Here is an 11,689-nt window from a genome sequence, read left to right on the forward strand (position 1 = left end):
CATTGTTGTACTTGTGTATAAGAAAAAAGTGGTTTTGTGTTGTTACGTGTGTAACAGTAAATGAGTAGCTGGGTAGACTTTCTTAGAACTGGCTTTTGTAGGATTTATTGCACAGTTTAAAAATTGGTCTGTTCTTTCTGCTTTATATTTTGCTACTGCCGACTGCCGTTTAGCGACCGCTGCCGAACTTTGTCCTAATTGGTCCTACTTTTGATCATATATCTGTCTCGTATTTGGGAACATCTTTTGGTCTTTATCTAACAGGTGCTGCCATCTGGTGTTTGTAGTTCTAACTATTCGAGCTATCCTACACAGCTTGATGTTTTGTAAACATTCGGCTGTCAAAATGCACGAGGTCGTTATCGTGCCAACATTTTGTTTTTGTGGTTATTATTTTATTTAATCTTTTTTTTTGGGCTTTTTTATTATCTACAATTGCGTTGTTATGCCGTTTGGCCTGTTTGATTGGAGTTGAATTTGAGCAAGTTCAAAAATATATATTTGTATACAAATATATACTTTTAAACTTGCTCAAATTGTATTATAAATATATATATATATATATATATATATATATATATATATATATATATATATATATATATATATATATATATATATATATATATATATATATATATATATATATATATATATATATATATATATATATATATATATATATATATATATATATATATATATATATATATATATATATATGGATGCTTTTTTTTGTTTTTTTATTTATTTATTTATTTTCTTTTTGCTTCGGGAGTGATCTTTCTCCTTTTACTATGTTTTTTTTTCTTTTAAATGATAATTAACAATAATTGTATAGGTATATACATGAATAAATATATTTAAAATATATTTACGGCGGTATGAATTAAAAAAGATAGAAAAATATAATATATGAACTTAAGCAACTATGTAGTGTACATATGTGATGCCAAAAAACAAAAAAAACATGGGGGATTCTGTGTTGTTTACTGAATTTTTGGGGAATAAATAATAGATAAATAAATAAAATAAATAATGAGTTAGATTAAATAATCGTATGTATAAGTATAATGTTGTAGTGTATTTTTTTCTGTTGTGACTATAATGTTATGCGGTTTTTTGCTATGAATTGTAATATTTGTTTACATGTGTTCCCACTTTTTTCTAACCAATTGTTTTACAGATTTTGTATGGTTATATCTCTTTCACGTTTGTATTTTTGGCATTCGAAAATTTTTCTGTCTTCCTGTTTCAGGGGTCTGGCATACATCGCACGTACCGTCATATGTTATTTTCATTTTTTGTTGCCAAAATACAGATAGGTCATGTCCTGCTAAAATCTTGTTTATTATTTTTATCTCATTTCCTTTTAAATTAATTCCTTTGTGCCATAACTCTAGTCTAAATTCTTTTTTGAATTCTAAGAATTTTTTCCCCTTTTCTCTTGATGTGTTTATGAACCATTTTTGTGTGTTTTTTTCCATTTCGTTTCTAAATGTTTGGATAGCGTCTGTATATCTTATTTTATTCTGTATTGTGCTTGTTGAGAGAGTTCCCTTTTTCGCTAGGTCGTCGGCTTTGTTATTTCAATTCCCACATGTTATGGGATTCAAAAAATGTCTGCTTGTATTTTAGCTGCTATTTTCAGTATGTTGTACAAGATTTGTTCTATTTTGTTTTCTATTAATGCGTTCTGAAGGATGTTACAGGATGTTAGACTGTCGGTATATATAATGGGGTTTTCTATTTCATTTTCTTCTGCTATTTGTAAGGTTTTCTCTATACCGATTAGTTCAGTTGTAGTTATGGATGTAGTATTTTTTAAGTTGTAGCTGTAGTAGTGTTGGTGTTGTTTGTTTTTAATGTAGATACCTATTCCCACTTTTTCTCCTGCGATATTTCCATCTGTGAAAATTTGTGGACTATTTTTGTCGTTTTTGTTAATGTTTTCTAAAGTGATTTGTTTGATGGTTTGGGCGTTTTTGTTGTTTTTAGATCCTATATCTAGTGCAAAACTTGTGTTTATTTTTATTTGTGTTGTTAAATCATTATTCTTGGCTGTATAGATATTTTTTAGTATGTGTATGTCTTTATCGTATGTTTGTTCTTGAAATGTTTTTTTCTTCTTTTTGTATTGTGTTCTATGTTGTTTGTTTAATTGTTGTCTGATTGGTCTGGAGAATACTATGTCTTTGGCTAGTTTTTTCCTTACGATAAAATGGCTTCTGATAAGGAGCGGAATTTCCGATGCTATGGGCGTGTAAGGTGTTGATTGGGATAGTTTTTGTGCATCCTGTCGCCTTCCTTATTGCTTGGTTTATTAGGGTGTTAATGGCTTTTGTGCTGTTTTTCCTGCTGTTTGATATCTATGAAGCTCCTGTTTCTAATATATTTCTAATTGTTGCCCGGTATATTTTTAGGCTGCTTTCCGGACCTAAGTTGTTTTATTTAGCGCTTATTATTTTTACGAAATTTAATCTTGTTGTGGCTTTATTTCTTATGTGTTCTATGTGTTTTTCAAAGTTTAGTTTTATGTCTATTATTGTGGCTAGGTATTTTTACGTATTTGTGTTTTCTATGTGTATGTTTTTTATGTTGAGTTGGATATTGTGAGTGTTATTTCCAAAAATTATGAATTTTGTTTTATTTATGTTTATGACTTGAGTTAATTTTTCAATTTCCTGAGTGAAGGAGTCTAGACTTTTTTGAAAGTTATTTTTGAGTTAGTTTTCGTTTTTTCCACTGCTAAGGATTACAAAATCATCTGCTTATTGAATTATGATATTTTCCTGGGTGTCGTTTATGATTTTGTGTATGTCTTTGGTGTAGATGTTAAAAAGTGATGGGGATGACGTCTCCTTGAGATAATCCGTCAGTAACTAACATGTTTTGTATTTTTTTGTTTCTTTCTATTTGTAGATTTCTATTTCTGAGAAATGAGTTTACCCATATGGTAATTTGTAGTGGTATGTTTACTGCTATCATTTTTTCAATTAGAATTTTAGTTGTTACTTTGTTGTATGCTTTTCTTAAGTCTATAAATATTGCACCGCAAATTCAGTCCTGTCTTTGGTTATGTTTGATATGGTTGTTAAAAAGGTTTATACATTGGTTTATCGTTTTTTTTATTTCTGAAGCCCAGGGAGTTTTCAGGTAATATATTTTTGGTTTCTATGATTTTTTTAGTTTGAATAATACTGCAGAATTTAAATTTTTTATGAGGGTTGGTAATAATGCTATTGGTCTGTAATTATTGGGGTTGTTCACGTCTTTATTCGGTTTAGGTATTGCTATTATTCTAATTGATTTTAAATCTTTGCTTATTTTAACTTTTTTCAACATGTTATTTCCATCTTGTATTATTTTCTCTAATGTTTCTTCATTTATGTGTTTCAGCATTTGGTATGTAATTTTGTCGTTTCTGGGTGCCGTATTTTTTTCTGTTTAAGATTTTTTTCCCACAAATCTTTATTGAATAGTTCATTATCCATGGGAAAAGTTGGGTCTGTATGTAGTCTAAATTTAGATTTTTTATTTTTAGTAAAATTAAGGTTCATAAATATTTTTGCTTGTTTTTCTTCATTGTGTATCAAGTTTGATTCCTTATTTTGGATGTTGTTGTTGCTTATTCTTCCCAATAAATCCCATAATTCTTTAGTATTTGAGTTTGAGTTAATTTTTGCTATGTTTTTTTCTGTTTGTTTTATTTTGGCTCGTTTGATTTTTACTGATTATGATTTTTTTTATAGTTTCTAGTGTTATGTATTATTTTTGTTATCGTATGTTGAATTATTTGTTTAGTGGTCTGAGGTGCTATGTAAATTGAGACTATAACTAAGTTTCCTTCATGTAGTAGTATGGCTGTTGTTTGAATTCCGTTTGTTTCGTCTGTTAGGCTTATTTGTTTGTATTTAATTTGTTTTTTGACTAGGATGCAACTCCCACCATATCCGTCATCCCTGTCTGATCGTATTATATTGTATCCTGTTATGGTATTTTTATCATTTTTAATCCAAGTTTCTTGTAGACATGCTACGTGAAACTTTTCCTCATGTAGTATGATTTAGTTCTTCTCTGTTTCTTCTCAGGCTTTGTATGTTAGTTTTGATTATTTTTAAATTATCCATATGAGTAATTATACGTGTTCAGTGTATTGTTTTTGTGGGTATATATCATGCTCACCAATTTCTAGATTTTGTACTTCTGTGTCACTGAAATAAATTTCATTTTCACTTAAGTTTGTATTGTTGTTCTGATTTTCGATTGTTTGTAGTTGTTCTGTTTCTTTTTGTTCAATTTCGTTATTAATATTTGTTTCCTGAGTATCTCCGTTGGGGTTTTTATTATTTTCATCTTCTTTGCTTGTCATTTCTAATTTTCTTTTTTGTGTTACGTTTGTGTTTCCTGTTACTATTGTTGAATCTGTCTGTATTTTTTAAATTTCCACTTCATCCTTCCATATAGAACACTCTTTGTCTAAAGCCGAATGGTTTTCTCCGCATTCACTACATTTAAGTGGGTTATTGCAAATTGCGTGATAATTTTCTCCACATTTTGCGCATATTTTCTCCCTAGAGCAATTATTTTTTGTGTGGCCAAAACGCATACATGTCATGCATCTCATCGGATTGGGTACAAAAAGTTCTACTCTTTCCGTGAAATATCGTATCTCTATATTTCTGGGCAGCACTGTAGTTTTGAAAGTGATGATGGCGGTACGTGTGTTATATGTTTCCCCATTTTGTCCCTTTCGCTTCATGATGTAAACATCGGTGACTTTTTGGGGTCGAAGACCTTCTAAAAGTTCTTCCGATAAAAACTTCCAGGCGTCACGTCTGATGATGCCTTTAGTGCTGTTTAGAGTTTTATGTTCATATATGTTCACTTTGATATTATCAGTACCGTGGTTAAGATTGAGCTTTTTTAGTTTATTTGCTTCGGTTTGGTTATTTAGGCGCATAAGGATTTTACCATCCCGTAGCATTGTTGTTTGCAATGGCTTCCCTCCCAACACCATCTCGGTTGCTTTCGCAAACAGAAAAGGACCCAAGCGAAATTTTTCGGGAATAATGAACACAAACTCATGCCATCCTTTTCTATTCATCAGCCCTACTCTCTCACACGTATCGATGAACTTTTACACATCTCTTTGTTCATTGTGCTATATTTGAAGGGTTTAAAACTGAAAGATAAAAACTCATGTTCATGAAGTAGCTGTGGTCAAATGTTATTGGTGCAGTGTTTGTACCATGGTCGACCTAAGTTCATTTCCATTTTTATTGTTTTCATTAATGATTTAAAGTTTTCTTTTATTTTTAAAACATCCAGCTCCAATAAGTTCAGACCCTTTTACCCATTGTTAGAATTGCGTGTTTAACAGTCAATCTGTTATTTTTATTGTTTTATAAATTTCTTTTGACTCATTTAGTATCAGTACCCCTTCATACAACAAAACCAGTAAATAGCACGATAATGAATAATGATATGGTGGCGCAACTGGCAAAGTGATTCGAAGTAGAACTAGCGAAGTGGTTGGTAGCATCACGGATTATGCATGAGAATGAATGGGAGCATGAGGGGAGGGAGTGAACCCGAAAGTTAATTTTTATTTTTAGCTCTTTTTTGCATGGGTTCATCCTTCACGTGTGTTCACTATCCCCGAAAATGATCTGTATTTCGTTGGTCGCTCGGGAATAATTCGTTAACGAATTATCCCCGAAAAGACCAGCGAAAACCTGCGTGGTCGGGAGCTTGGGGATTGTATTTTGCCAGGCTTTTACCCTTAGTATCACTTTCAATCACCATAAATACCTCTTCAGTCCTGGACGATTCGTCGAAGTTGAGATTGATTCGCTCCCCTCTTATTTTCCTTTTTTTCCTCGAATTCCTATTCGGCGGTACGCCCAATATACTGAAGTAGGACCCGAAAGTCCTGCTTCCTCCCGGGTCCACGACCCCCATCTTCTTCTTTGCAGTTAACCACTTTTTTTTCTTGTACTAAGCAAAAAAAGTTAACACTTTATATTATTTTTCGTAATTTTTATTTTATTGCTCCGATTGAAAAAAAAAAACGGTTTGGAAATGTGTATAGGCTTTAAGTCGTATACGCTGCTTGACGGTTTGACTTAGAGTGACATTTGGACATTTGAACAATTGGACACTCGATCACAGCTTCGTGTCCCGCTTCGTTTGCGGTAACACCAGTCTGATGGGGGAGTACTGTGGCGACCACGGTGTGGCCCTACCACTGCACAATGGGCAATTTAGAACAAATTTCGTAATAAAATTATTTTTGCAGAAATTGTTAGTTTTTATCGTTTGTAGTAAAGAATTATGATAGTAAATAACATTTTATATGTAGTTCGCATCCATACCACCAGGTGGCGCTACATAAAATAGTGTTTTAAGGGACATTTGCTTAATTTTATTAATTTTGTGTGTTTTTTTCTTCTTGTATTTGTTGTTTCTAATAGTATAAACCATATTAAAATATACTGTAATGTTTTATAATATTTGAACAAAACATAATAATTTTGAATAAGATAATATTTTCTGTTTTGTATAGGACAATTGTAGCTAATTTTCATCACTTTTACTAACAGGTAGTACAAATATTAAAATTTTACATACACAACTTAGGTGGATGCTATTACAAGCTTCTGACGTCTTGTTCACATTTATAGAGACATGAATAAAGGCATTTAAATAATTCGATAGAGCAGGTACATTGAAATAAAGTACTTCGCAAATTCGTCATGAAAAGCAGCTCATATTGTTAGTCTTAGAATATTCATCCTATACTTTTCCAAGTCCTGTACAGAAGGGGTAATAAAACTAAACGTTGTATGTTCTTGGTTTTACAACTATCCGAAAAAAATCAGAGTTCAACGATAGCTACAAACAAAGTATTTACTTCATTAGTAAAGTTAAACTCTGTCTTTGTTTTAGTGCGTGTAGCTACTGATATTGAATTGGTTAACGAATCAGAGGAATACAGCTCATTATACAAAATGTCCTTCTGGATGTATTTTCTTTCTTGCAAAATATTCTTTGTAGCATACTTCCCTCTATCCTTATATTTAGTTTGTCATGACTTTTGGGAGTTTCTTCTCCCACAGCGCCAATAGATGCTGGTGCATTCATAACGTTTTCCTGTTATGCGTATAATTTCAGAATTATTTTCCTTAAATCCGTCTATAATCTGGAGTAGGACCAAAAGTTATTTGATTCTAATTTGCTTCATTATATTTAATAATAAAGTTAGGTTAGAATAGAAATTTACATATTAGATAAGTACATGAGCTGAAACTAAGATACACAGCTTCGTAATAGAAATTAAAATAACGTAGAATATAGTTTTGTAGAATACACTAAATACGCTACACTAGGCTCCTATGGAGCCGCCTAGTTGCGCATGTGTCTGTTTTTAGAAAAAGTTGACCGCCTCATATCCCTCGCCTGAGCGCGCTGTCGAAGGTTTGGATGTGTTGGTGCGTCAGACGGCCAATCGCTGTCAGCCGTCGTCCGTGCTTTTTCCCTCCATAGCGCCATCTCTTTCTCGCGTGTGGTCAATGCTCGCGAGCTGTTGTGGCGCCTAAAAATGCCGTTAACAAACATTGCGGCGATGAAGTTGCATTTTCACAAATCAAACCAAAAAATCGCAATGAGTTCAAACACTGTAATATAAAAATGACTAAGGAATCGCTAGTTTACGCAGGAGGGTTTGCTGTGCAACGCGCAGAACCCTAATTCGCATTAACACGTTCAGTCCGGCGCTGATTTTCATGAGCTTACCGTTCCGCCGGCATCTAGAACGCAAGCTGATTGTGCAACCGGCATATTGGAAAGTTCACTGGCAGTCCCTGGGGCCTGCCATCGAACTTAACGTGTTAAGCATTAAGCATAACTTTGTTACACTAAGCTTTTTTGCTTTCGTTTGGTGTAGATTACACAGATATGCTGAGCCGTCTGCGCAAGGGTGTGTGTGTGCCAAAACTGTCGCCAAATGTGTTTTCTTCCGGAATGTTATGATCGATGATCGGCATACTACAGACTAGCGATCTTCGGCGACCGCCTAGTCCGTCTACCGTTAGATCCGCCGCTGGTTCATGACGGTGTTTTTTTGTTTTGGAGGAGCATCCATCCTCCTGCTTGCTGCGTATGCATCGGGAAGGAGACTAGTGTTGGTCGTTCCGGTCCGAACCTAGTAAAAAAGTTCCGTTCTTTATGTAGGCCGTACCGTTCCGATCCTTTATTCAAAATCGTTCCGTTCCGTTCATTCCGTTCTTTCCGTTCTTTCCGTTCATTCCGTTCCGTTCCGTTCATTCCGTTCATTCCGTTCATTCCGTTCCGTTCCGTTCCGTTCATTTCGTTCTTTCCGTTCATTCCGTTCTTTCCGTTCATTCCGTTCCGTTCAATTCGTTCTTTCCGTTCACTCCGTTCCGGTCTTTGCCGGTTCAATATTGTCAGCAAGGTGCTATCGTTCGTGCGTTCCGTTCTTTAAAAAAACCGGCTTTGTCCGGCTGTTGCTTGCTGCGTGCAAGATAACTGTTCACTCTTTCTCGCACACAGTATGTGTTGTCTGTGCACTCTCCCATGCTCACAGGAATATTCATCGCACTTCGTCGCGTATCGTTTATAAAAATCGTGATAAGCGAGACCAAAAATGTTATTTGGTGTTATGGTGCAATTTGTAACATCTATTGTACTTTTTGTTATAATTTAGCTTATCCTAACCAGACAAATAATTATTATAAAATTTAAATCTGTACTCATATGGCAGAATGGGTTGGAAGAGATGTATTATAATATGCGATTATGAACAACGAAAAATAAAATGTATTTATTTTTTATGCCACGATATCCGCTTGATCTTGGCACTCGGCATGATTCCAATATTTAGCCATTCGATTCGAAGCATTCTGTTCCATTCGACAACCGTTTGAGTGCCGTGATGTTGTAAACGATTTATGTGAAAAAACAAAACTATTTGTTCTAAGTAGTAAGTGAAATTCAAATAATTAGTCAATCTCGTGATACAATCGTCAACTCCTACCACTCAATAACATCGGCATGGGTTAAAGCCTTGAATGGATCGTGCTTCAATACGCTGGGATGATTATCCTGCTATGGGCATTTAAGTTTCTGATAGCCTATTAGTGGTACAGAAAGGCTTTGACCGAAAATGGTCGTCGCATCTAAAAAGTTTAAAAATGATAGATAATAAATGCATGCTTTATATTAGCACAGCTGGTACAGCTTCCTGGACATCAGGTTGAACCCATTTGGATTTGGTGATTTCAGAATGATGAATGCCTTTTCATATCCTGTCTCAAGTAACACCCCCCCCCCCCCCCCCCGGATGACAGTTTTGCTTCTAAGCCCTGGGTCGGTTCATTTGCACCCCAGGTTCACGTTCCGTTCTTTTTGAAAAATGAACTAGTTCCGTTCCGTTCCTTTTTTTTAACGAAATTCCCAACACTAAAGGAGACAATGTGGCAGTATGCAAGTTACCCGCTGGATAGGAGCGGGCCCGCGGCACCGCTATCATTCCGCACATCTTAACAGCATGCCCGTCGTGGGTTCTAACCGCGTATGAACCGTCCGCCGTAGCAAGAGCAGACTATCCGGCTACGTGGTACTCAAGTCCTGAAAAGGCCGGTATGATCGCGTAGGCCATAATGACAATAATAATAATAATAATAATAATAATAATAATAATAATAGTAATAATAATAAGAACTTAGCATAACAGACACCCGGGGAAGAGTTTGTCTTGACTTTGTTGCTGCCGGGTCTACTGCTGTGGCGCGATTCTGGATGGACAGGTGCAGCACCATACGCGCACCGTAATAAACAAATCCAGAATCCCCCTTTGTATGGTTTCAATTCAACTTTTGTTTCCACTTGCGCCCGCTAGCTTAATTGGAAAGAAATGTGCAATATATCACACGCACGTTTGCTTAGATCGTGTGTCTTTTTAATACCCCCAACAGCAGAACCGATCACAAAGATCGTGGTGTCAATCCGATAGTTGTGTTGTCTCTCAGGTAGCGAAATCGAAAATGCATGGACTTTGTAGCCGCAGCGGATGAAAATGTACGCATCAGAATCAAATAGTTTTGGTGTTTAAAAACGCACGCACACACCCAAACACCCAAACACGCGCGCTCAAACTCACACACACACACACACACACACACACACACACACACACACACACACACACACACACACACACACACACACACACACACACACACACACACACACACACACACACACACACACACACACACACACACACACATGAACGTATGCGCGAGCACGTACCCGAGCACGCACCCACGAAAGCGCGCACGCGATAACACACCTACGAACGCGCGCACGCGAGAACGCACCTACGAACCCACGCACACGCACGAGCGAGTGATAGAGTGAACGGTCACTTTCCCCGCGCTGTGTGTGTGTGCGTGTGTGTATCGAGACCATAAAACTCGAGACAGATGGTCTCATTAGCAGCGGCACGAAATAAAATAAACCATCAATACACCGATAACACTTTGAATCCCAATCCAGCTTCTCCCACAGCGTCTCAAGGTCACACACAAATTAACAAATGCTAACACCCACCAATAACAACAATACACAACCGCAATGCACATATGAAATCAACGCATACACCACAACAACCAATCAGCTGGCGGCGGAAGGCACGGGCAGAAGCGCAAGTAAGGCAGGGCAGGGTGAAGGAGGGAGAAGAAGCGGACGAAAAAATGGGCGATATTTTTAAATTTTTTGACCGTTTTTTTTTTTGCTCCGCCGCCATTTTTTGCTGGCCAGCGCAGATTTTGGTACATTTCCTGCTGCGCAAATTCGAGTAGTTTTCTGCGTAGTTTTTTGCGTCGTTTTGCGTCAAAAAATACGCAAAAAAATACGCTAGACTTCAGCCGAAACTACGCTGGCCAGCGTATTTATTGCAGTTTTAGGTGCGGAACGAGCGCCATCTGTTGAAGAAATGGTTGAACTATTTCAGACGGTGGAGCAAAAAAAAACGGTCAAAAAATTCAAAAATATTGGCGCCCATTCTCCTCCTCTTCCTCTCGCTCCCTTTCCCCTCCCTGACTTGCCTTACTTGCGCTTCATCCCGTGCCTTTCGCCGTCAGCTGATTGTGTGTATGCGTTGGTGTATATGTACATTGCGGATGTGTATTGTATTTGGTGGGTGTTAGCATTTATTTATTGTGTGTGACCTTGACGATGCGGGAGAAGCTGGTTCATTTTGGGATTTAAAGTGTTATCGGTGTATGGATGGTTTATTTTATTTCGTGCCGCTGCTGATGAGACCATTTAATGGCCGTGCCAATCGAGGGTGAATAAGCCAATTTCAAACAAGCGTTCGAGAACGTCTAACACTTATCTAATTTTTTTAAATTTGAACATGTTTGATGCTTCAACGACCTTCTAAGCATCGTGTAGCACGATGTATAGTGGCAATAAAATATTTTTTTTCAATGTGCCGGAATTTGTCTCGAGTTTTCTGGCCACGACACACACAGACACACACACAGCGCGAGGAAAATGACCGTCCACTCTATCATGCCGCGTGCGTGCATGCGTGCGTGCGCGTGTGTGTGTGTGCGTGCGGGAACCCCAAAACTGTTTGATTCTGATGCGTGCATTGTCA

This window comes from Anopheles merus, chromosome 2R (genome assembly GCF_017562075.2).
Source record: "Anopheles merus strain MAF chromosome 2R, AmerM5.1, whole genome shotgun sequence".
Taxonomy (NCBI): Eukaryota; Metazoa; Arthropoda; class Insecta; order Diptera; family Culicidae; genus Anopheles; species Anopheles merus.